At 39.6% G+C, this 24,685-nt stretch overlaps 1 protein-coding gene across 4 annotated transcripts in view; it reads left to right on the top strand.

Annotated features, from left to right (window-relative positions):
• LOC109402732 (rho-related BTB domain-containing protein 1) overlaps nt 1-24,685 on the top strand; it is a 174,568-nt gene that overhangs the window by 21,867 nt on the left and 128,016 nt on the right. The window lies entirely within an intron of this gene.

Below are 24,685 nucleotides of genomic sequence, written 5' to 3' on the forward strand. Positions count from 1 at the left end.
GCTCGAAAGACAGTTGAGAAACCTGCTGAAAGCGAAGAAGCGTAGTTATTGGCGACACTTCATTGAGGGTCTCTCAAGAGAAACTTCAATGACAACGCTTTGGAGAGTGGCTCGCAACATGCGAAACCGCTCTTCTTCTAATGAGAGTGACGAATACTCCAACCGTTGGATATTCAGCTTCGCGAAAAAGGTCTGCCCAGACTCAGTCCCAGCACAACCGATTTCTTGGGAAACATCCCCAAGAGACGGTTCTCTGGACAGACCCTTCACTATGCTGGAACTTTCTATGGCTCTTCTTTCATCAAACAATTCCGCTCCGGGACGCGATATGATCAAGTTCAATCTTCTAAAGAATCTCCCAGATATCGCGAAAAGACGATTACTGGACCTGTTCAACTCATTCATGGAGAACAACATCGTTCCGCATGAATGGAGACAGGTCAAAGTAATAGCTATTCAAAAGCCTGGTAAACCAGCGTCTGATCATAATTCATACCGCCCAATTGCTATGTTATCATGTTTAAGGAAATTGTTGGAAAAAATGATCCTATCACGACTCGACCATTGGGTCGAATCGAATAACTTGCTTTCAAATACACAGTTCGGGTTTCGCAAGGGCAAAGGAACAAACGATTGTCTAGCGTTGCTTTCAACAGATATTCAACTGGCCTTTGCGGAAAAGGAGCAACTGGCTTCAGTTTTCTTGGATATTAAGGGCGCCTTTGATTCAGTTTCCATAGGAATATTGTCAGAAAAACTGCACAATAGTGGACTTCCAGGAATTTTAAATAATTTCTTGTATAATTTGTTGTCAGAAAAACATATGAGTTTCAATCTCGGACAACTGACAACTTCCAGAATTAGTTACATGGGCCTACCCCAAGGCTCATGTTTAAGTCCCTTGCTTTATAATTTTTACGTGAAAGACATTGATAGTTGCTTGGAAGGACAATGCACGCTAAGACAACTTGCAGATGATGCTGTGGTTTCTCTAAAAGGCCCATATGCAGAAATGTTGCAAAGACCATTGCAAAATTCTCTAAATAATCTGTCAATCTGGGCAAGAGATTTAGGGATCGAGTTTGCTCCGCAAAAAACTCAATTGGTTGTGTTTTCTAGAAAGCGGAACCCAGCCCAACTGAAACTCAATCTTTTGGGAATAGAAATCGACCAATCTTTGACTTCGAAATACCTTGGGGTCTGGTTTGATTCAAAAGGCACTTGGGGTACCCAAATCAAGTATTTGGTGCAAAAATGTCAACAAAGGATCAATTTTCTGCGCACAATTACCGGAACATGGTGGGGTGCTCACCCGGAAGACCTCATAAAACTTTACAAAACGACTATTCTCTCTGTTATTGAGTATGGCTCTTTCTGCTTCCACTCAGCAGCAAACTGCCACCTAATGAAGCTGGAACGAATTCAATATCGTTGTTTGCGTATTGCCCTCGGTTGCATGCACTCAACGCATAATGCGAGCCTAGAGGTCCTGGCAGGGGTGAAACCTCTCCAGAACCGATTCTGGGAGCTCTCGTTAAGGTTACTTATCAAGTGTGGAGTGAGCAACACACTTGTTATTGAAAACTTCGAAGAAATGCTCAATCTGAACACTCAGTCAAAATTCATGAGAATCTATCTTTTCTACATGTCATCTGATATAAGCCTCCCAGGTTATAATCCTCCTCGTGTACACTTCACTAATGACAGTTCCTCTGTTAAATACGATCTGTCCATGAAACAAGCTATTCATGGAATACCAGATCAACTTCGATGTATATCTATTCCTAGCATTTTTAACGAAAAGTACCAAAATGTCAATTCCTGTAAGAGATTCTTCACTGATGGGTCTCGCATAAATGGATCCACTGGTTTCGGTGTCTTCAATGAAAATTTCACTGCCTTCCGCAAACTTCAGGAACCTTGTTCGGTTTATGTTGCTGAGCTGGCAGCAATCAACTTCGCTTTGGGGATGATTTCCAACATGCCCGTAGACCATTTCTTCATCTTCTCGGATAGCCTTAGTTCGATTGAGGCACTCCGGTCGATGAAACCTGTAAAACATTCATCTTACTTTCTTACAAAAATAAGGGAGCAGATGGGTGCACTGGTCGAAAGATCATACAAGATTACCTTTGTATGGGTCCCCTCACATTGCTCAATTTATGGCAATGAGAAGGCGGACTCTCTCGCAAAGGTGGGCGCACAGGAAGGTGAGATCTATGATAGAAGAATTTCACATGATGAATTTTTCCATTTTGTTCGCCAGAGTTCTCTTCAAAGTTGGCAAAATGATTGGCGAGATGGCCAGCTGGGACGGTGGTTACATTCCATTATTCCTAATGTTTCTTTGCGAGTGTGGTGGTATGGTTTGGATGTAAGTCGCAATTTTATTCGCGTGATGTCAAGACTTATGTCCAACCATTACTCGCTAGACGCGCATTTACACAGGATTAACCTCGCGTTGAGCAATGTTTGTACTAAGTGCGGTTCCGGTTATGATGACATCGACCACGTAGTTTGGCAATGCCCGGATAATGACGCCTCCAGAGCGCTACTATTGGATACCCTTGAGGCCCGAGGTAGACAACCCTTTGTTCTTGTGAGAGATGTGTTGGGGACCCGCGATGTCACATACATGGGATGTATTTTCGACTTTCTTCGCTCTGCTGGTATAAAAGTTTAATTCGCTTGTGTTTTCTTCTCCAGTTTTTTTTTTCTCTGTTTTGTCCTCTTTGTGTTACCAAGCTGCTCCTGGCCATCCGGAAGACCAAGTCCCAGAACAAGTTGGTACCAACACCACAAGGCACCGAATACGCTAGCAAGATGCGATTCACCACCGGATGAGCAGCAGTGAAACCTTTGACCCAATCCTTACCCTGTCCATCCCTCAAAATGTGACCTTCTAACCTCGAGCTGCCACGAGTACCCTGGCTTCCACCCACTACTAACAGATATCATTAAAAAGTTATTACTCTGTATAATGTATACTATTAAGTACAAAGAAAGATCCTCGGCTCCGTAAAGCGTTATACGCGATTGAGCCCCAAATAAATGAACTAGATAAAAAAAAAAAAAAAAAAACCCAAACATAGCTGCATATGAAAGCCTTAGGTATAAGATGTAACACAAAAAAAATAGAAAAAAATTCATCAAGTGCAAATTGTGATATATGGTTTTAAAAATGTGTTCAAAAATCTTATAAGTTTTACTAAAAGTTTTATAACTTTCAGAAAACTTATTCGATCTCGCTCAAAATTTTACCAATGGAGCTTTAATATATGATTCATGATTGGTCAAAATTTCAGCGTTTCTGATTGACGCATAAAAAAGTTATTAACATTTGAATGAAAAATTATTCTGACAAAAAGTTGCTGTACGGACAATTGTTTGATACACTGTATGTTTTTGTTTACGCTGCTCGTTACGATCGGCGGCTCTTTGTAGACAGACGAAAGTAGGTATAGAGGTGCTGGATGCAGAACCTACTGGCTGCCTGTACGATGTGGGTACGCTCGCTGACAAATCCGAGGCGTAAATTCCGATATATGCGCATAGGGATTTCAATTGGAAATATGGAAGTCTTTCTGAATCAGATGTATAGTTTGTTTTATCATTTTCACGATATTCATATGTGATTTTTTTGTAATTCCAACTGTTCAGCAAATAGGGTATTGTGCCATTTGGGCTGGTGTACCTATTTTGGGCACTAAACTAAGTTAATTTCAAACCGAATGATTTCAATTTTTGTACAGAGTTGGATACTGTACGTACTCTGGACAAAATTTCAAATCAATCGGTTTGAATTTGGCTTAGTTATAGCGGCAAGTGCCCATAATAGGTACACCTGCCCAAATGGTACAAGACCCTAGTGCCATGCATGTTAAAAAGCTTTTGCAAAGCTTCTGTAGGGTTCCAAGATAGAATTTCCCAAGCTTCTCAAGATTTTTTTTCTCATGTTTTAGAGAACACTTTCTCCAAGATTCTGGGGCAGCTTCAACAAGCTTCTGGGAAAACTTTTTCCACAAGCTTTCTCTTAACTTCTGGGGAAACTTTCTCAAGCTTCTCCCACCAAGTTTCCGGTGGTGAAACTTTCAATATTTAAGCGGAAGCTTTCTTCAGGTCTTTACTCCAGCTTTGCTCAATCTTCCAGGACCAGCACCTTCTGCAACCGCTCTGAAGAATTTTTCTCCAAGATTCTAGGGAAGCTTTTCCCAAGCTTCTAAGGTAACTTTCCCCATGCTTCTATGAAAGCTTTCCGTATTTTTCGAAGGAAGCTTTCCCCAAGCTTCTAGAAAAGATTTTCTCAAGCATATAGGTAGACTTTTGTCGTGCACTTTCCCTAAGGGTACACTTTCTCTAAGCTTCTTAAAAAGCTTTCGTCATCTCTCTAAGGATGTTTTCTTCAAGCTTTTAGCAAAGTCTGTCACAAGCTTCCAATGAGCTTTTCGTAACCTACTAGAGAAACTTTACCCAAGTTTCTAGAGATGCTTTTCTCAAAATTCTAGGGAAGCTTTCCTCAAACTTCTAGGGAAGCTTTACCCAAGCTTCTAAGCAAGCTTTTCACAAGTTTTCAGATAAGATTTCTTCAAGCTTCTAGTGAAACTTTCTTCAAGCTACTAGTGAAGCTTTCTTCAAGCTTCTAGTGAAGCTTTTTTAAGCTTCTAGGAAGTTTTCTTCAAGCTTCTAGTGAAGCTTTCACTTGGAGACTTTGCAAGACTTCTCTGAAAGCTTTCGTTATGCTTCTATTTGTCCCAAGCTTTCTCCAAGCATCTAGGATGACTTTTGTTAAGCTTCTTAGAAAACTTTCGTCATCCCTCCAGGGAAGTTTGCTTCAAGCTTCTAGGAAAGCTTTAGTTATGCTTTTAAATAAGCTTTCCCAAAGTTTCTCGAAATGCTTTCTCCAATCTTTCAGGCAAATTCTCCCAAAGTTTCTAGGATAACTTTGTTCGAGTTTTCAGAGAAGTTTTCCCTGAGGTTATAGGGAAACTTTCCCCAAGCTACTAGAGAAACTCTACCCAATCTTCTGGAGAAGCTTTCTTCAAGTTTCTAGTGAAGCTTTCTTCAAGCTTCTAGTGAAGCTTTTTCCAAGCTTTTAGCGAAGCTTTTTTCAAGCTTCTAGTGAAGCTTTCACTTGGAGACTTTCCAAGAAAGCTTTCGTTATACTTATTTGACCCAAGCTTTCTCCAAGCATCTAGGATGACTTTCGTTAAACTTCTTAGAAAGCTTTCGTCATCCTTCTAAAGAAGTTTTCTTTAAGCTTCTAGGAAAGCTTTAGTTATGGTTTTAAATAAGCTTTCCCAAAGTTTCTCGAAATGCTTTCTTTAATCTTTCAGGGAAATTCTCCCAAAGTTTCTAGGAAAACTTTTTTCGAGTTTTCAGAGAAATTTTCCTTAAGGTTATAGGGAAACTTTTCCCAAGCTTCTAGAGAAACTTTACCCAAGCTTCTAGAGAAGCTTTCCTAATGCTTCTAGAGATGTTTTCCCTAAACTTCTAAAGAAGTTTTCTTCAAGCTTCTAGTGACGCTTTCACTTGGAGACTTTGCAAGACTTCTTTGAAAGCTTTCGTTATGCTTCTACTTGTCCCAAGCTTTCTTCAAGCATCTAGGATGACTTTCGTTAAGCTTCTTAGAAAACTTTCGTCGTCCCTTTAGGGATTTTTGCTAAGTTCTAGGAAAACTTTAGTTTTGCTTTTAAATAAGCTTTCCCCAAGTTTCTAGAAATGCTTTCTCCAATCTTTCAGGGAAATTCTCCCAAGGTTTCCTGGAAAACTTTGTTCGAGTTTTCAGAGAAGTTTTCCCCAAGGTTAGGGAAGCTTTCCCCAAGCTTCTAGAGAAACTTTCCCAATGCTTCTAGACAAGCTTTCTCAATGCCTCTTTAGAAGTTTTCCCCAAACTTCTAACTTGGAGACTTTGCAAGACTTCTTTGAAAGCTTTCGTTATGCTTCTATTTTTCCCAAACTTCTTATATATTTTCCCCAAGTCTCTGAAGGAGCTTTCCTAAAAGAATCAAGGTAAGTTTTCCTCAAGCTTTCCAATTTATCTAATGTTTTGAGTGACACAGTATCGAGCAGATACCGTGATATAGCAGATATATTATAAAACGCAACATACAACTGCAGTAATCGTACAGCTTACCGATGTTTTCAAAGTAACAGATGATGAGCCGTTGCATGAAACTACCTCCTGGTGAGTTTTACTTCCACTCACTCTACCCCGCACGGAACATAAAGAAAACGTGCAAACTGGTTCCCAGTTGGCACATTCCTTTTGAAGCTTTTGATGACAAAATTAAAACGTTTTTTTTTGCATTTCATATAAAATCTCCTGTAGGCATGACACATCTATGGCTGCGGTTCGTGTGAGAAAGAATCACACGCGAACAAGAGCTTACTGAAATTTATGGTCCAGGAAGCGATTCACTTTAGAATGTTATGTGGTGGTGTAGAAGCAGTAGCCAACCTGGTACTACACTGGTTCATTCGATTGTGACGCGAAGCAAAGCTTCGATGCGATATGTATAGCGAGATGGCTCGATAACGTGCCTCAGCGAGTCAGCATGTTCGCCTATCTATCCCATCAAATGGCGATCGTCGTCGTTGTCGTCGTCATCATGTGTGGTATGTTGATGTGCGGCTGACTGGGCTGGCTGGGACTGAATATAAGATAGTGGGCAACGAACCATTACCATCATCATCAGTAGTGGCAGCAGCAGTGGCGCACTACAAGTCGATTGAAGAGATACGGTATAATATTGGAAATGGCTTTTTTCGGAGAAGAAACATGGGACACGCAACCTGAGCTGCAGGCTGATCGCACACGAAAGCTGGCTTTTAGTTGGTTACTTACGCCAGTGGCTGTCAAACATCTATCCCGGCGGTTCATGAATCACGGCATAGATTATCGTATCGTGTAACTTCAGTTTGACTAATTTGAGTAACTCATCATGGGCACTACTATAGCTTATCTGGGAATGCATTCTTTCACTGCGCAGATTGTACTAAGGGAACTCAGTACACTTATACTGGTTTGTTGGCCCAGAACCATTCTGCGGTATAACAAACTGTACATAAAAATGGACCTGAAATACTGGGCTGAGCAGAGGGTGTTATCTAATTGGATGGATGTCAAAATTGCAATCAATCAAAACGATTTATAACACCAAATGTTTATAAAACCAAACATAGCTTATGTAGAGCTCAACAAGAGAGCTCTGTGTATGTACATACCCTGGTAGGTCAAGTAACTTAACACTGTCCGAGCAGGTATCACTTGAAAAATATTGGCCAGATTCAGAGTGATAACTGTCGTTTCTGTAACACGGAACAAGAAATCTCGGAACATTTGCTATGCAGTTCTGATGCTTTATACACGCGCAGGCAAAGATTTCTAAATAGTAGTAGTAGAAGGTCTTGGGGTTTATAAATTCCATTGCAACCGACTGGGATACAACGCGTCGTGGCACAAACTGACTACTTGACACAGGGTTATTAGTTTGCTAGATGCGAATATCAAAATGGGACATGCCACAAAAGTTCAGCTTATTGGACGCAGTGGCTTCATTTTCCCAACAGCGGGGAGGGAAAAAATAGCACTTCATCAGTTCTAGTCACATCTTTACAATATTTTTGGATTTTTTTATGTTTTTCTTGGATGAATAGCCAGAAGGAATTCATAGGGGCATGTGCATGAACTACGCAACGTAGACTCTTGAGAGAGGAAATGAAACTTTTGGTGCAGTGCCCAAATATTCTTATAATTTCAAAAATAACTCGTAGAAAATATGTGAAAGAACATATAGAGAGATTCTTTGAGTAATCACTGCTGTAGGAACTCTTTTCTAGTTTCTGAAGGACTTCCTCGAAGCTCATAAAAGAATTTCTAGTAAAAAAAAACTTTCATAAATTCCTGTCATTTCTTCTAGGGTTTGATAATGTAGTAATGATAGTAACAACGATAATTTTTCATTGAACTGACGGAACTTTTTGGTGAAGCCTACCAGGCTTCAGATCAGGAATATCAGCATTTTTTTTCAAACTTTTGTCCTAGATCCGGACAGCCGAACAATCAGAAAGCAACCGTTTTGCCGAAATTTCAGCAATTTTGACAGTTCATATTGCTGATATTGACAAATCGTTCTGGTTGGAGCCAGGTAACAAAGGTATTTTTTTTTTCAAAAATTACCAATTAGAGATTTTGCTGAGCACATGACTGTACGTGATTTTGCAGGATATACATACGAAGAAATTCCAGAGGGTTTATAGAACACACTTCTACTTAAACCACCAATTGAAGTTCTCGGAGGAGTTCCAGTAAGTCGTCAAAAGCAGTCAACACAGTCAAAAACAGTTCTTCAAGGATTTCCAGAAGAAACTCCGGAAATAGTATCTGAGAATATCCAGCTAAAACGCCTAGGGCAATTTCATGTTTCAATCGTTTCTTCTAGCTATTATTAGAGCAAACATTCTAACGAAGCAAATAATACCAAAATTGTTGATGTCCCTTGTAAAAGTTTAAAAATAGGGCTCTGTAAACTAGATGACTAAAATTTGAAATTGCACAAAGTGGTAAAAAAATGTAGCATAGTAGAGAAGAAAAGTCTCACAAATATTTTTTTTATCTGTATTAACGAGATTTTTAGCCCTAGGCTAGTTTATCTCGGCTTTACTTCCCTTCCGAAGGAAGAACTCACATTTTGCGAGTTTGTCGGGAGTGGGATTCGATCCCAGGTCCTCGGCGTGATAGTCAAGTGTTCTAACCATCACACCAGGTCCGCTCTCACAAATAAAATATTAAATTTCCAAACACAATAAAAGTTGCTGTTTTGATAACAAGGAAAGATATATCTCAATTAATTAAAGTAATTTTCACTGGAACATTTGATCAAGAATCATCATTACGGACTTTCTCAATGCAATTATTTTCGTTACAAATTTCTCAACAATACATGCGGTAACAAACGTTAAGCAAACGAATATCTTAATTACTGCTTACTGCACTCTTTTCTATGGTATGACAAGCTTTACTATCTGAAGGATGGAATGAGCTGGAAAAATAAATTAGTTTAAATAAAATGTGTTCAGAAAAGCTAAAAACTACGCGGTAGTTCTTATGTTCCGTAGAAAACCTTAAAAAATAAGAAACTTGATGTCAGAAAAAATATTGTGCGAATGCCTTTATCGATTTATCCCAGGTTTTGATGAAAGGATTTCTTAGACAACTTGTTGAGTAAGCGAATATGATAAAAAGTTAGATAAAATTTGGTATTTAGTGATAAATGATGTAAGATCATTAAAAAATCACCTTTGTGCAAATGAAAATTTGAAGAATGAAGTTAATTGTTAGAGAACTCGACTGTCCTACAAAATATCATGACAATTGAAAGCAAAACACAAAAATATGGGTCACAATATGCTGTATTCTGAAAAAAAAGTTGGTTGAAATCATTAAAACAGTTCATTTTATTTGATGACCAAAGTGTATTTATAATTTTTGAAACAGTCTTTAAGACTTTCTGCTTGATGCCGAAGAACAGGAAGTTGATGTTCCCAATACAGATAAATATCATGTTACCCTAAGAGCTTTTTCGAAGATATTAGTTTGTTCACTAATAAATATGTTCTTGAAAAATTTCAAATTGGTTTCATTTGAATAACATTCACCATGACATTGGGAGGCCCCTGAAGAAGTTTCTTCTGAAATTCTTCCAGCAGTTCATTCTGAGATTCCTCAAGGGGTTCCTGTTCGCATTTTCAAGAATACCTTCTTTTTGAATTCCTCCAGCACTTTTTTTTGGGTTTTCTCCAAGAATTCCCCTTCAAGATTCCATTTGAGAATTCCTCCAGGGGTTCCTGCAGAGATCCCTCCAAGAATTTCTTCCGGAGTTCCTTCTAAGATTCCTCCAAAAGTTCTCTCTGAGGTTTCTCTAGGATTTTCTTCTAAGATTCCCCCAAAAGTTTTTTTTATCTGTATTAACGAGATTTTTAGCCCTAGGCTAGTTCATCTCGGGACCCACGTTTTACTTCCCTTCCGAAGGAAGAACCCACATTTTGTGAGTTTGTCGGGAGTGGGATTCGATCCCAGGTCCTCGGCGTGATAGTCAAGTGTTCTAACCATCACACCAGGTCCACTCCACCCCCAAAAGTTCTCTCTGAGGATTCTCCAGGAGTTTCTTCTAAGGTTCTTCTAGAAGTTAATCCATGGTTTCCTTCAGGAGTTCCTTAAGGGGTTTCTTCCTCCAAGAGTTTCTTCGGACATCTTTCCAGGGATTTCAACCAGAATTTATTTTGAGATTCCACCAGAACTTCCTTCTGGGTTTCCTAGAAGTTCCTTGTAGGATTCCTCCAGGAGTTCCTTCCGGGTTTCTTCAGGTATTCCTTCCGGAATCACTCAGATATTCTTTCCGAGATTTCTTTAGGAATTTATTCTGGCATTCTTTCTAAAATCGCCCCAGGAGGTGCTTCTGGGATTCCTCCTGGAGATCTTTTTCGGATTTTTTCAGAAATTCCTTCCTAGATTCTTCTAGGAGTTTCGTCTGGGATTCCTCGAGGAGTTCTTCTGGGATTTAACCAGGATTTCCTTCCCGAGATTCCTTCAGGAACTTCTTACGGCATCCCTTCATTCATTCTTGTCTGGGGTTCTTCAGGATCTCTTAATTTCGCGATGAATCCCTTCATGGATTCCTCCCATAGTTCCCTCTATAATTTCTCCAGGATTGTCTTGCTTAGATTTCACCAGGTGTACTAACTGAATATCTTCTGAGATTCCACAAATGTTATTTTCAGGATTCCTTCAAAAACGTCTTCCATGTTTTCTACAGAAACTGAACCAGGATTTCTCCATGAGTTCCTTCTAGGACTCTACAGATAGCTCCTTCTGAGATTCTTACAGGAGTTTCCTTAGAATTTCTCGAAAAGCTCCATCTGGAATTGCTCAACTAACTCCTTACGGAATCCTTTTTCTTATTTTTGGCTCTACGTCCCCACTGGGACTTTGCCTGCCTCGCTTCAACTTAGTGTTCTTTGAGCACTTCTTCAGTTATTAATTGAAGGGCTTCCTTTGTCTGCCATTGCATGATTTGTATATTGTGAGGCAAGTACAATGATACACTATGCCCAGGGATACTTCTGTGTGAACTTCTATAAATTTATGCCTATAATAGTAGCTACCGCTTGTATTCTGTAGCCCATCATGGTCGTGTGGACCAACGAAATTGAGATTCACTGGGCCTTTCATCCATTCATACAGCAAATGAAATGTACTTTTCCGTTCACATTAAATTGCTGATTGCCAGTTTGCATTCCAGCCAGCAGCAGCATGGCCAACGACGAATGCTTCGATAAGTTGGGCCTAGAGCCTTTAGTTTTGTTTGCTCACTTGTTGTTCCGTAGACCAGATCAAACCGACCCAAGCTCAACTGCCGAACGTCCCGGACAAACAGGTTCCCCGATCCACCCGGTATGGGCCGGTTGAAACAGGTGATGATTGATAAGGAATATTTTATTATTAACTTTTGGTTGTTTTCGTAGCCGGATCGAAAAATGTTGTCCCGACACAAATGGGATGCCCAGCTACAATATGGTCCGATAGTCGATGTCTTATACCTACTTTTCCTCTGCATCGAACAAAACAACTGCTGGTTGGCCCGCCAACAAAGAACCAATGCGGTGCGATAGTAACAGAGAATGGCGACTTGGGGCGAACAATTCAATACACAATGCTCGTTTGACGGAATCCCAAGTGATAAATGAAAGTAAACAAATTTTAAGGAATCCAAAAATAGGCCGAGCATTATCAGCGATGGAATGTTGCACAAAACTTTCCGTGACAAAACTTTGTCCCGTGATAAGGGGCAAGATGGTACCGTTTATAAATAGTTCACACTCATTATAGGGTAAAATGATAAGAAGTTTATTGTTGAAGGCGAAGAAGAAATGCGGTTGTTAACCCTCTAATACCCAACCCCGCCTTTAGACGGGGTATAGTTTGAGCATTTTTGTAATTTTTGTTTCATGGACAACCAAAATTTTTATATTTTTGGCTGACATTTAGGACTGTTCTGTATATCTCAAAATGGTTTTTGGTGTATTTTAAAGCGTATTTACATTTTTAAAAAATCATTGAAAAATTGATGTTTTAGTCACCTTTCAGAAGTTATTGTTTATTTTATATTGAATCGTTACAAATCACATATTTTAAATTTTTCCCAAATGATTTTATCATAGTAAAATAGTTTAAGGGAGTCGAATACACTCTAAAATTATTTTCCTTAAAATTACACGGAAAATAAAATTGTCAATGAAAAAAAATTAAAATATTAATATCTCAACAACAGTCATAAAATCTTAAAATGTTTTCGTCTCAAAAAATCCGCATCCCGAAAAGGCTTCCAGGAAAAATATAAAAGTGGGGGAATGTTCAAAAATAAAAATTAGAAAAATCAAAAACCGAAATTTACAAAATCGAGAATTCAAAAGAATCGTCTTCCAAAACATGCTTAAATCGATTTTAGATGACGAAAAATGATATTTAGATCAAAATCAAAAATTTGGGTATTAGAGGGTTAAAAAGGTAATAAAATAGTAGGAAGGCGGTGCTTCCAGAAGTACTTGAGCGTATGTTGAACTTTGTAAGCAGATAATCGTTGGGATCAATGTTATTGAATGTGGTCATATTTGATAAACATTACTATTTTGTAGAGAATATTGCTGTTAAGTTTACAAGGCATGTCTGAGTAGCAGCTAGGGGCTCAGAATCACAGTTCTACAAGCTCATTATTGGGAGAACTGCTTAAAAGATGGGTTACAGATTGGTGAGCTCGTTTCATGTTATTTTTTTTCAATAAGCCATTAGATACAATACTTGTATTTCGTCTCTTAAGAGACGAACCTGCTTCGGGTTGAAAGTCTCTATAATAAAGTTTTAATAATAATAATAGATAATAATAATTTCGTCTCTTGTATCATGATGATCATGATGAAATAATCAAGTTGCCTCCTGATAACACTGCATTTATTGGATGACTTGAAAACCAAGTCAAATCGAGCCAAACACGTGTAACAAATTAACAAAAACAGAATCCAGAAAAAAGGTTCGAACTGATTAGACTAACTCCCCTCCCCTTTCATAATGCAACGAACGGGTTTGTATACCACGATACTGATTGACTGAACAAACCGACTCAATGATAACAACAAAATCACACAATGAACTCGAATCCAGATCGCTCCTTGATCGGCTTATACAGGCAATATCAGCGACTAAAGTTGGTTGTTCTCCACGGTTCAAATCATCCGGTAGGTAACAATTTGACTTGCACTTTGCGGTCAGCGATATCTAAAAAAAGACGAAACCTTCTTTCACACGGTATGAAAATTGTTTCGGACCACATTGAAAAAAAAACTGTCTTTCGCTTCAGCCAACGACCGTCCACGGACCGATAGACGGATCGATCGCCCGACGGTGACGATAATTGGCCATAGATTAAAAATAACAGACACTATGATAAAAGCATTCATTATCAGGAAATCAAATTCAGTCATAGTTTGTACGGTTGATTTGGACGTCTGTGTTAATTCTCCTGGGGTATGAAACACCGATCGTGTCGATCGTGCCTTCCTACAATGGTCCGGCGCTGTGTTTCTCCTAGTTAGGATGCACTTAGCTTAACTCACAAAGTGAGTGAATTTGAACGGTAAATATTATATCACCTCGAAGAAAATTTGGAGATAGTTCCAGTGAGGTTGCTGATCATGGTTTCTGATCTATTTGTATACCTTTTGACAATTGATTGTGCTGTTAACGCATTGATGATGAACAAATTGGCCGGATTTCGTGAAACTCGTGTCTCGATTGTTGAGCCCGGTTTGTCGCATAGCACCTTGCAGGGTGATATTGAACAGAAGGCATGAGAGTCCATTCACCTTGTCGTAGTCTCCGGCGAGATTCGAACGAACTAGACAGATTGGCCGAAACCCTTACGCAGTAGGTGCGTTGGGACCTGATATTCACGTCAGTTTTGAAGAATTTGAAGCACGATAAAGACCTGGTCCGATGCGAGCGGCTGTCGATGAAGCTCGCTTGTTAACTTCTCACATACTCATTCACTTTAGGTGAAAGACTACGTGATAACACTTTGTAGATGGAGCAAATGATCATATTGTTCCATTTTACACACTTCTTAACTGTTCGATCCATATCCGAATTATTAGCGGGTGAAGGCCTGCTTTTTCGGACCCATCTTGATGAGTTCAGCTCCGATACCATCCTAACAAGCTGACATATTGTTGTTGAGCTGCTGGATAGCATCCTTACAATCCCTCAACGTGTTATTTGGCTCGTTGATGCTCACTGCTGTACTGATGTAGTCATGTCTTCCACTGCCTTAGTCTTCCATGTCTACGCTCCTCATGCCTTTCAGGTGTTCACCGAATTGCTGTTTCCACCTTTCGATTATCTCACGTCTGTCCATCAAAAGGCTATCGTCCTTATTCCTGCATATTTCGGCATATTTTCATTTTTAAATTTTACTGAGAATTTCCCCTGCTCATATATCTGTGCCGGGTATACTCTATCTGTGCTTGGCTGTGTCGTCTTAAGAAGTTTCAGGAAGGTAAATGTAGATTGCAGAGGGGTTGAGTGATTCAGGAGGACCATACAACGTAGACTCATTTTTGGCTATCCTCAGACTCCTCTTTGTAGATTTTTTCAAACATTATTTTTAATGTTGTATATAGCGTAGACTTTGGTCAGAGCCTCTCCCCCTACCTGGCATGTCTGAAGCGTATTGGATTTCAGAGGGATTTCGGGGCGTTTTAAGATGGTTCAGGGGCGCTTCTAGAGTATTTTAGTTGGGGTTCAAAGAGTTTCACGGCGTTTCAAGTAGGTTTAAGTGCGTTTCAGGATCATTTCACGGGGAACCAGAGTGTTTCAATAAATTTCAGGGGTGTTTATAGGAGTTCCATAGGGTTTCAGGGAGTCTAGGGAAAGGTGGTTTTATGGAGTTGAAAGAAGCTACAAGAAAATTGCAGAGCGTTTACTTAATTTCAGGGGGAGTTTAAAGACGTTTCAAGGCATTTCAGGAGATTTTCAGCGCGATTTAAGAGATGATCTTAGTGCCTCTTGGCCTAGCAGCCTCTTAAAATTTCCTGGAATTTCACTTTCTGAAGCTTCCGAAATTAACCTGTAACGCCTGTACCTCTAAAACGCTCCAAAAATCTCTTGACACCTTTTGAAATGTCGCTGAAAGCTCCCAAGACGTGCAAAATTGTTTCTAAGATCGTTCTTAAGCGCCCTGAAACCCTATACAACCCTGCTATCTTCTGGAAGCCCTAAAATCGGCTTAAACATCCCGGAACTCCCAGAGACGCCCTGGAACGTCCTTCTGAAAAGACCCCTTAAAAACGCATTGAAACCATACTTTCCCAAGGTTATACGAAAAAATTGGCATGTAACACTTAGACCTAGAATGACATGCATTGGCTTGGACGGCAGCAGAAATGCACTCACTCCAATGGGAAATCCCATTTCCTGTCACCGTGTGCGTGTGTTTTGTATCGTTTTCTCATGTTTGCCATACGACTTCCGTTAGGCGGTAACAATGAAGCGCCGCCAAGGCCTCTACTGTGGATTCCAACTTTTGCCAACAAAAGTACACAGCGCACGAGTAACTTACGAAAAGAGAAAGGATTTTTCACTCATATTTTTGTACGACTAGAAGAGGTGAAGGAAACATTCATAATACTCATATTCTTCGGTCTTTTCCAATATTAGTAACCGGCCTTAGAGAGGGTGAATCAGAAAGTGCAAAAACAGGGTGATACAAATTTGGTATTCATCAAATTTTTCGTGACTATTATGAAGATGCTTTGCGACATTGGTTGAAACCCTTTGAAACACCTATGGAACACCTCGAGATGGAATGTCCTCGGGATTTATAGAAAGCACCTTGGAGATGGAAGACCTGATTTTTTTTCCAAAACAATAAAACGCTCAAATCCCCTCAAATCCTCACGAAACCCCTTAAAGGCCCATGAAAAACCTCTGAAACCCCCTGAAACGCAACTGAACATCGTCTGAAACCACACTGCAAACTCCAGAATCCCTAGGTTCTCAACCCCTTGGTATCCCCTAAAAGCCATTAAACAGTCCAAAAAATCTTTGGAAACCTTATGAAACGTGTCTGGGACTCTCTGAGATCCTCTAACCCCTCGTCACTTTACGAAATGCCTCTATAGGTCTTCTGAAGCCTCCCTGAAACGCCACTGAATATCCTTTCAAATCACTCTGGAAACTCCTAGAATTACCCAGAATCTTAACTGCCTGATATCTCCTAGAAGACCTAGAACAGCCCTAAAAACCAGTTGAAACCCTCTGAAACACTCCAGGAACTCCTTGAGATGAAGTCTCCAAAATCTTCTAAAAAGCACCTTGGAAAGCTCTGATTTTTTTTCAAAACTACTGAAACGCTCCAGAAGCTACGGGAAATCCCCTCACATGCTCACGAAACCCTTTGGAACCCCATTAATTCCTTCTGAAACTTCTCTGAAACCCCCTAAAACGTCACTGAAAATCCTCTAAAATCAATGTGGAAACCCCTGAATCCCACTATGATCTAAACACCTTGATATATCCTAAAAGGCTTAAAACGGTCCTAAAATCTCTGGAAACCCCATGAAGCGTCTCTGAAGCTCCCTGGGACCCTCTAAAACTAAAAACCAAAAATGAAATCCCCTAAAACGCTTTCGAAGCCCCTCAAGACATTATGAAATGCCTCTATAAATCCTCTGAAGCCCCCTGAAACGCCACTGAAAACCCCTGAGTACCCCAGGATCTAAACCCCTTGATATCCCCTAAAAGCCCTAAAATGGTTCTAGAAACCACTGGAAACCCCATAAAGTGTCTCTGGAACTTCCTAAGACCTACTCAACAGACCCCCTGTAACGCCCCTTAAACTTTCCTGAAGCCCCGTGAAACGCTCTTAAAACTACGGGGAATCCCTTGAAACGCTTTCGAAACTCCTCGTAACCCCATGAAAACCACCAGTGCGAGTGTGATTTGTTTTCGGTTAAAACTGTTTGTACAGGCGTCGGTGGATCAAAATTCGAGATGGTGGTGGTCCGAAATCAAGATGGCATTTAATGGGCCCTGCACAGAAATTTGTCTCCACCCAAAATTAACCTGCTGCGGTTCATTGCTTCATTGTTCCAGTATCGCCAGATCAGCTACACTTACACAAGGAATCAATGAGATAGCGCTGTTTGGGACCAACAGACATCTTCTGTGTGTGAACGTTAGTGATCTTCTATTTTTAGGCGAGAATGGCGCCTGCTACAACAGGTTGCAGTTGCAGATAAATGTAGGGAATGGGAGGGAGATTTTTGCAATCGCTTCCAATCGCTCTTCATGCCGTTTAGTCCTCTGTACCTGCATAAGGTCATGCGGATGTCGGATGGTTGCTGGGAATGGTTATTTTTGGCAGAGGGGTTCACGCATTGATGCATGGTGGATGCCAGGCGTAAAATGAAAAATTGTGTGAAGATTACTGTGATGATGAAGCAGCTCAGTTCGCTTGATTTCATAACTAGAAGGCGGTATATGATATATTGTGCTGTGAAGATGGAAAGAAGAGAAAGTTTTTTTTAATCCGCTTCTGGTTCTAGCGATGCCAATGAACATGTGAATGTGTGTGTATACATGATATATATGTGTAGACATGAGAGAGAATGTATCCAGAAAGATACAGAGTAGGAGGAAGGGGACGAATCAGGGATCGAACCAGGACCTTCTGCATATTAACCAGAAGTAGTAACACTATACCACCAAGCCCGTTATCAAAGATTCTAACTATAATATCACTAAAAAGTGGGTTAGTCCATAAAACATTAATCCTTGTGAAGTTTTTGTATTTTGAGTTTATCTGGTAAGTTTACTACAAATTCCTTCAAATAATCTGTCGGAAAATATCCATAAGTTCTCTTTGAAACCTATGTTAGTTGAACGCTAATAACGGCTTTACCCCATTCAGTATAATGCTATTTGGTATAATGCCGTTCGGCATAAATCAGTTTGGTATAATGGACATTTGGCATAACCCAAGTAACACAGAAAACATCTTCGAAAATTAAATTTGAAAAAGATGTTATAGTACAGTACTATGCTCGTTTCTGTACACATCTTATGTTGAAATCATGTTTTAACTATGTTTGGCAGTAACAAACTACTGGAAAATCTTGTCAACATCACCACAAGTTATTTTTGTGTAGATTTTTGTATCATCGACTTCTTTCAATTAAAGATGATAAGGCGCTGTCCATAAACTACGTAGACTTTTTTGGGCCATCTCAGACCCCCCTCCTCCCCCCTCGTAGACTTTTGTCCATACAAAATTTTCGAAATTTGTATGGAGCGTAGACTTTGGCTAGATCCCCCCTCCCCCCTAAGAGTCTACGTAGTTTATGGACAGGCCCTAAGTAAAACATCGGCAGAACATAATTATAACATTTGATCTCAAATCTGTTAGAAATACGTTTTTTACGTATGTAATGCGTTAATGTATATTTTTTTAGATCGATATGTCCCATTACTCAATTGAAAACATGTCTTGCACTTAAAACTACAAATTATAGTATGATACGTCACTCATATTTATACATTACTTTTGCTGATGGTTGGGGCTTAACATTTCATCGTAGTTCGGACCGAATTTGCATACCAGGTAGCACATAGCTATGTGAGTAATTCCGAAAAAGCTTAGTGGCTGTGGAGTTCACTTTGGGCCTGAATAGCTCGGAAGAAGGTAGGCACCTTTGAACTTCACTTCATTGTCAGGCCTCCTTTTATCTAATAATCACTTTGAGTACTTACGTGGTTGTCGATTCTCGATTAAAAACACTATTTTAAATCCAGGAAAATGTTATACAATCATTTATTCAGCTGTACTCCGGGAATTGCATTATTTCTTTGTTATTGTTATATTTATGTTCAAAACAGGTATTCAAAAACCAAACATCTCATCGTTGTATGTGCTATTTACAAATGGATGTTATAAATACGTTGTTATGATGTTTTTTCAATGTATTCCAAACAATTCAAGTAGTTTTCGACAAACATGTTATTGCGATGTACAACAAATGTAATTTAAACGTACTTCCAATTTTGAAAGTTTGTTTCTATCAGGCAAGAAAAATTACATTGCCGGCTTAAAAGTTTCACACTGAAACTTATGTACAGCCGAATGTTCATCTACAATTTTTTCTCCCAATAATAATTCATCTGGCCAGTTTAAACTTGAAACAGTATAACTGCCTTATTGATAACAAATAAAAAAAATCTGTAGCATAAAAGCACATCAATAATACAATATAATTGAAAATAAAATTCCAAAACTACCTGACGTTACTGTTTCAAGAATCCACCATGTTGCATGCCCGAAAATATGTTGGAGTATCTCACAAAAAAACAAGGGAAATAACTAAAACCTTCTTTCTTGTTTTCAATCCGATTGAAAGCGAATGTATTTATGAAGAGTGAATGTGTTTATTTCACCATAAATTTTGAATGGCACGTGAAATTAAAACATAGTGCCCAAACATCAAGAAGGCAACTTACAAAAGAATTGTAAGGCTTAAAAATTATCTTGAGCCATTACTAAATATGACATTCATAATAGGTGACATATTTATTTGCAGTGCGCGGTTGATAATTAGTATTTTTTATGCTAGCAATAAGAAAGTTGTTACGACGTTTCTTTGAACATATTCTAAACTTAGAACTGTTGAACTTATCTTCAGTTTTATAAGATTCTTGTAGTTATCTTCAATCATCCGTTCTTGATCAAGAGCAACTGTTCTCGCATGAGAACAGATTGGTACATGAAAAATACAAGAAAAAACTCAAGCATCAGATTTGGGTTCTCAGCGTTCCATTCTTGCTGCCAATCAAGAACACCTACCCGGAACCCAACCGCGACGCGGTGCAGTGCCAAGTTCCTCCGGTTCCAGCATCCGAAATGAGGTGGGTATGGTCATCCACGACGTCGATTCCCTTGCACCGGAGGAATGAGGCACTGCACCGCATCAAAGCCGGTTATCGGAAAAGGTCTGCCTGGTTGGCAACGGTACCGGGCTGATGATTAGATTCGTCGGATGAGATTCACAAAATCCACCGCGGTGCGATAATTTATTGTTTGTTTACAATTTGGCGTACATGATTTATGACGTTCTCGGCGGAGTTTGCATAAACCTACATCAAGAACGTTATAAACCTGAGTACTCTTGAATAATACTTCTTACCCTTGCATAAGAAGAAATAAATTTAAGACGTTTTTGATGGAGGCCATCCAGGCTGCATTGAGAACGTTATAAATCCTAGTATTCTTGAGTTATGCTTCTAGCTCTGGCATGAGTTGAAAGAAATTTAAGACGATTTTATGGTGATGTTGATTAAAACCATCGATGATGGACTGACCACCGGCCTAGATTTCAATGGAAGCCATGTTGAGAAAACTCATGAACAATGTTCGCATGACCAGGAATAATATTTTTGAATATTTTATTAGTGCATTATAATGATAGCGCGTTGCAATTTTTGGAAGTATCTTGCAACATATATACGATGAATTTTGCTTGGCATTTGACATCCTTGTTAAACCACGGAAATATTTCCAATTTGTGTAATAAAATAATCCCGATTACAATAATGTGTCATTTTCATTGTATTTTTTATTTCAATTTAATTCACCAAACTTTTCTGTCGACATAAAGGCTGCATTAGCAACAAAATTGACAAATTTATTATCGTTTTATCGTGCATTTGAAGAACTCTACACGGAGAGAGCAATTCGCCTTGAGGACAACTTGGGAAGTACAACAAGTTTTAAGAGAAATTTAAAAACAACTCTCCAAGAGCATCTTAGGATGGGCCCCTTTGGTCTTATGGCGGGTTTATGGTTGAGTTGATGTTGTTTTGCAGAGCAATTTGGTTTATGCATGGTTTTAAAGAACAGGTGTTGAAGATTACTCCAAAAGCATTATAAAATTAATTTTGTTACTTGGGTATAGCTCAGCAACACGTTCAATTGGCAAAACAGCTCTCAATATCAATATAGGTAATAACTGTGAAAGTGCACATAGAACACTGAGCTGGGAAATGTCGTCTCAGTTGGGACGCTATAGCGGTTTTAATAGCTTTTAAAAGCGTATACGCCATACAGAAGAAAATCGATTTGTACAACAAGTTTACACAATCTGTTCAAGCTTCACTCAAACATAGCCTAGACCGTCTTGTCAACCATTCTAATCAGAGCATTTTGCGCAAAGAATCGCTTAGACTTTGATCAATTCTAGCCTCCTCTCGAATTAGCCGACTGATTCCTTTGTCCCGCGTGGTTCCATCGTCACCATCAGCTAACTAACAAGTTTACTTGTCATCATCAATGCCGCGTTAATCGTCAATCTACGCATTGCGTTACCGAGATAGAGAGAGAAAACTACCATCGCGCAACCCGGTTTGATAGTAAGTTGTCTGTCTATGCGAAGGCCGAAATCTTTACATATCAACAGAACCGGCCGCGGCCAACGGCAAACGGTGATTCTCATTAAAGTTCAGTTAGCCGAAGCTGCGTCAACGTCAACTGGCAGCTATCATGGCGACGGCGGCGTGCGGTGGTGTGGATCTTCCACGCGCATTCGATGCTCTCCTCCTGCCCAGCCAGACAAGAGGTGGTGATGGAATTGCGTCTCAGAAAAAATACCGAGCATATTATCAGACAGCAGCCAGCAGCAGCAGCACGGTTTGACAGTGTGTATTGTGTCAGCATGGATCTTGAAAAACAGAGGGGTAGAAGATGCGAAATGTGTCTGTTGGACGAATTGTTGATTTACTTTTGAAATTGTGATTAACACTTACAATTAAAATACTATGGGAAATCAACGTACTCCGGTGGGAATTAACCAACGACTCTAAATTTACTGGAAGGGTGCATTTATGCTCAATGCTACGATGTCGCTTGGTATACTGTCGTCGAATGTAGACTGACTGATTCCTTTTTTGCAGCAAATCAAATGGTTTGATTATGTTTGCCCATTAAACTTCATAAACCATGTACTTTAATGAAATAAGGATTGTGTTTGCTTGAGGGCGACATTCAATATATTACTTGAAAGTACATATTCTTACAGTTTTTCATTGACATTTACGGATTTCGTTCGTTGGGGTATGATCCAATAAAAAACCGAAGGTAACGATTCTCTGGAGCCCAAAGCCAACCTGAATTCAATGTCCACCTCAACCCACACTCCACCTCGCAACTTTCCATCTCTCCATCTCATTCGGTTCTTAACTCCTTAGATCTCAGGTAGCGTTGAAAATTGACACCTAATAAGCACCGAAGGATATGTATGGAGAATTGTGAGGAAGAGCGTAGGGTGAGGTGGACATTAGCCTGGTACACGGTTTATATGGAAAAATACAAAAAATGGAAAAACTCTAACTCCTGTATACTTTTTGAGTTCCACTTTGGTCCCATATCAACTGTGCAAAATTTCAGATCGATCGGAGAAACTATATTTTAGCGCCCGCCATTCTTAGTTTTTCATACGATTTACTATGGGGAAATTTTACTTTTGCAAAGAAAAATCGTTAGCAGTCACCCCTAGATCCCTAAAAATAAGTCGATGAATGATTTCTGTAGAAAACTTCACGAGGAATCAGACCTCCGAAGACCGCAAAACGATGCGACGTTCGTGGAAAAAGTTATTTAACCCGATAATATTAACCCGATCGATAAAATGACGAGATTTTATTATTTATTGTTATAACTTACATGTTAAACAGCGTTGGCATCCCATTCGGTTTTCAGTCAATAACTTTTTCTACATGCCTTAGATCGCTTTGCGGTCTTCAGAGGGTTGGTTCCTCGTAAAATTTCCAATAGAAATCATTCATCGATTTATTTTTAGGGGTTAAGGGGCAACCTGTGGCGATTTTTCTTAAAAAAAAAAATGGTTTTCCCCATAGTAAATCGTATGAAAACTTAAAATGGCTGGCGCTAGAATATAGTTTCTCCGATCGAGCTGAAATTTTGCACAGTTGATATGGGACCAAAATGGAACTCAAAAAGTGTACAGGAGTAAAATGTCTTTTGGTGTCCCACGCTAGTGGACATTGATTCAGGTTATTTGTTCTGCGAAGTTAGGTATTGCACCTTGTCTAGCGTATGCATTTCTTTTAATATGTTCATGGGAAGGGGCCAAGAGGGTGCATTTTGCCCCTTCCTCCCTGACTGCACGGAGTGAGCTCATTCAGAGACCACACTGAAAAACAAGAAAACCCAAAATTGAGTATTTTAAAACTCACTTTTGAGTTCTTTTTTGCATCCCCTTTCATTCGCTCCCTTTATTGTTGTCAGAGAGTGAATAGCAAAACAACCCAACTTTGAGAGTTCAATGCGGAAAGCCAAAATTGAGTAAGTAACATAGTACCGAAAGTTGAGTAATTTTAACCGACGGTTGAGTAAAAAGAACTTTGATTCTAGGTACTTTGGCCGTATACGCCTAAATGCAAACTACCTACCTCAACATCGACTCCATCAACTCAAAATTGGCTTCCCGCACGCAACCTCCAAGTTGGGTGGAATGAACTCACTTTTGGGTACTTTTGTTTCTCCGTGCACAGCTGCGCCAGCGGCGAGAGGGACGTTTTGTTTTGGTTTTTGATCCGTCTCTACATATACCCTATCTATACCTAGTGCTATAACGGCATACTCGTATGCGTCAGGTCGGTACACTGTGACTATGAGTTGAGGTATGGGTTGACGAACGGAGCGTGTGTGTAGAAAGAGTTGATCAAAATATAGAGAAAAAACTGGATACATTGAACCATAGCGGTTTTATGCGGTTATATTTCACTTATTTCTTGAATAAGATTGGCTTACGAGATGAGTTTACGAATGTGCTAATAATTGATAATCAGCTGCATGGAAATAGGACAAATAAGTGATGGCATTACAAGTTTCTTAACCTATTTACCTCTATCCCCCTGACAAGTCGCTTAGGTCTAATTTTTTGCACAAATTTGAATGTTGTTCCAGTGCATTTATATGTCAAAAATTGAACTTCGAAGTTTTCTTCAACCCCCAAATGTTAAGAAACTGCTGAAGACGTAGTTCTCCTCTGAATCGGTAATTTTCAAGGTTTACTAAAACCCGGTACTGAGTTTAACTGGTAGTTCGCTCAAATACTTCGAAAAATGTTCGGGTTGCCTCCTGTATCGTCCACGCCTCGTGAACGTAGAGGTCCCCCGGAAGAATCTACGTATGATAATTTTGCACAGATAAAAAATAAAACATTGGGACAGAGTTCATCCTTCTTCCTCTTCTTTATGGCTCGACGTCCCCACTGGAACTTGGCCTGCCTCGCTTCAACTTAGTGTTCTTTGAGCACTTCCACAGTTATCAATTGAAGGGCTTTCTTTGCCTACCATTGCATGAATTTGTATATTGTGAGGCAAGTACAATGATACACTACTATTTATGTCCAGGGAGTCGAGAAAATGTTACCGACCGGAACGGGAATCGAACCCGCCGTCTCCGGATTGGCGATCCATATCCTTAACCACTAGGCTAACTGGAGACCGCACAGAGTTCATTACATTGCTGGACTTTTCCAGAAATTCCGTTCGGGTTTTTTCCTG

This window comes from Aedes albopictus, chromosome 2 (assembly GCF_035046485.1).
Source record: "Aedes albopictus strain Foshan chromosome 2, AalbF5, whole genome shotgun sequence".
In the NCBI taxonomy this organism is placed as follows: Eukaryota; Metazoa; Arthropoda; class Insecta; order Diptera; family Culicidae; genus Aedes; species Aedes albopictus.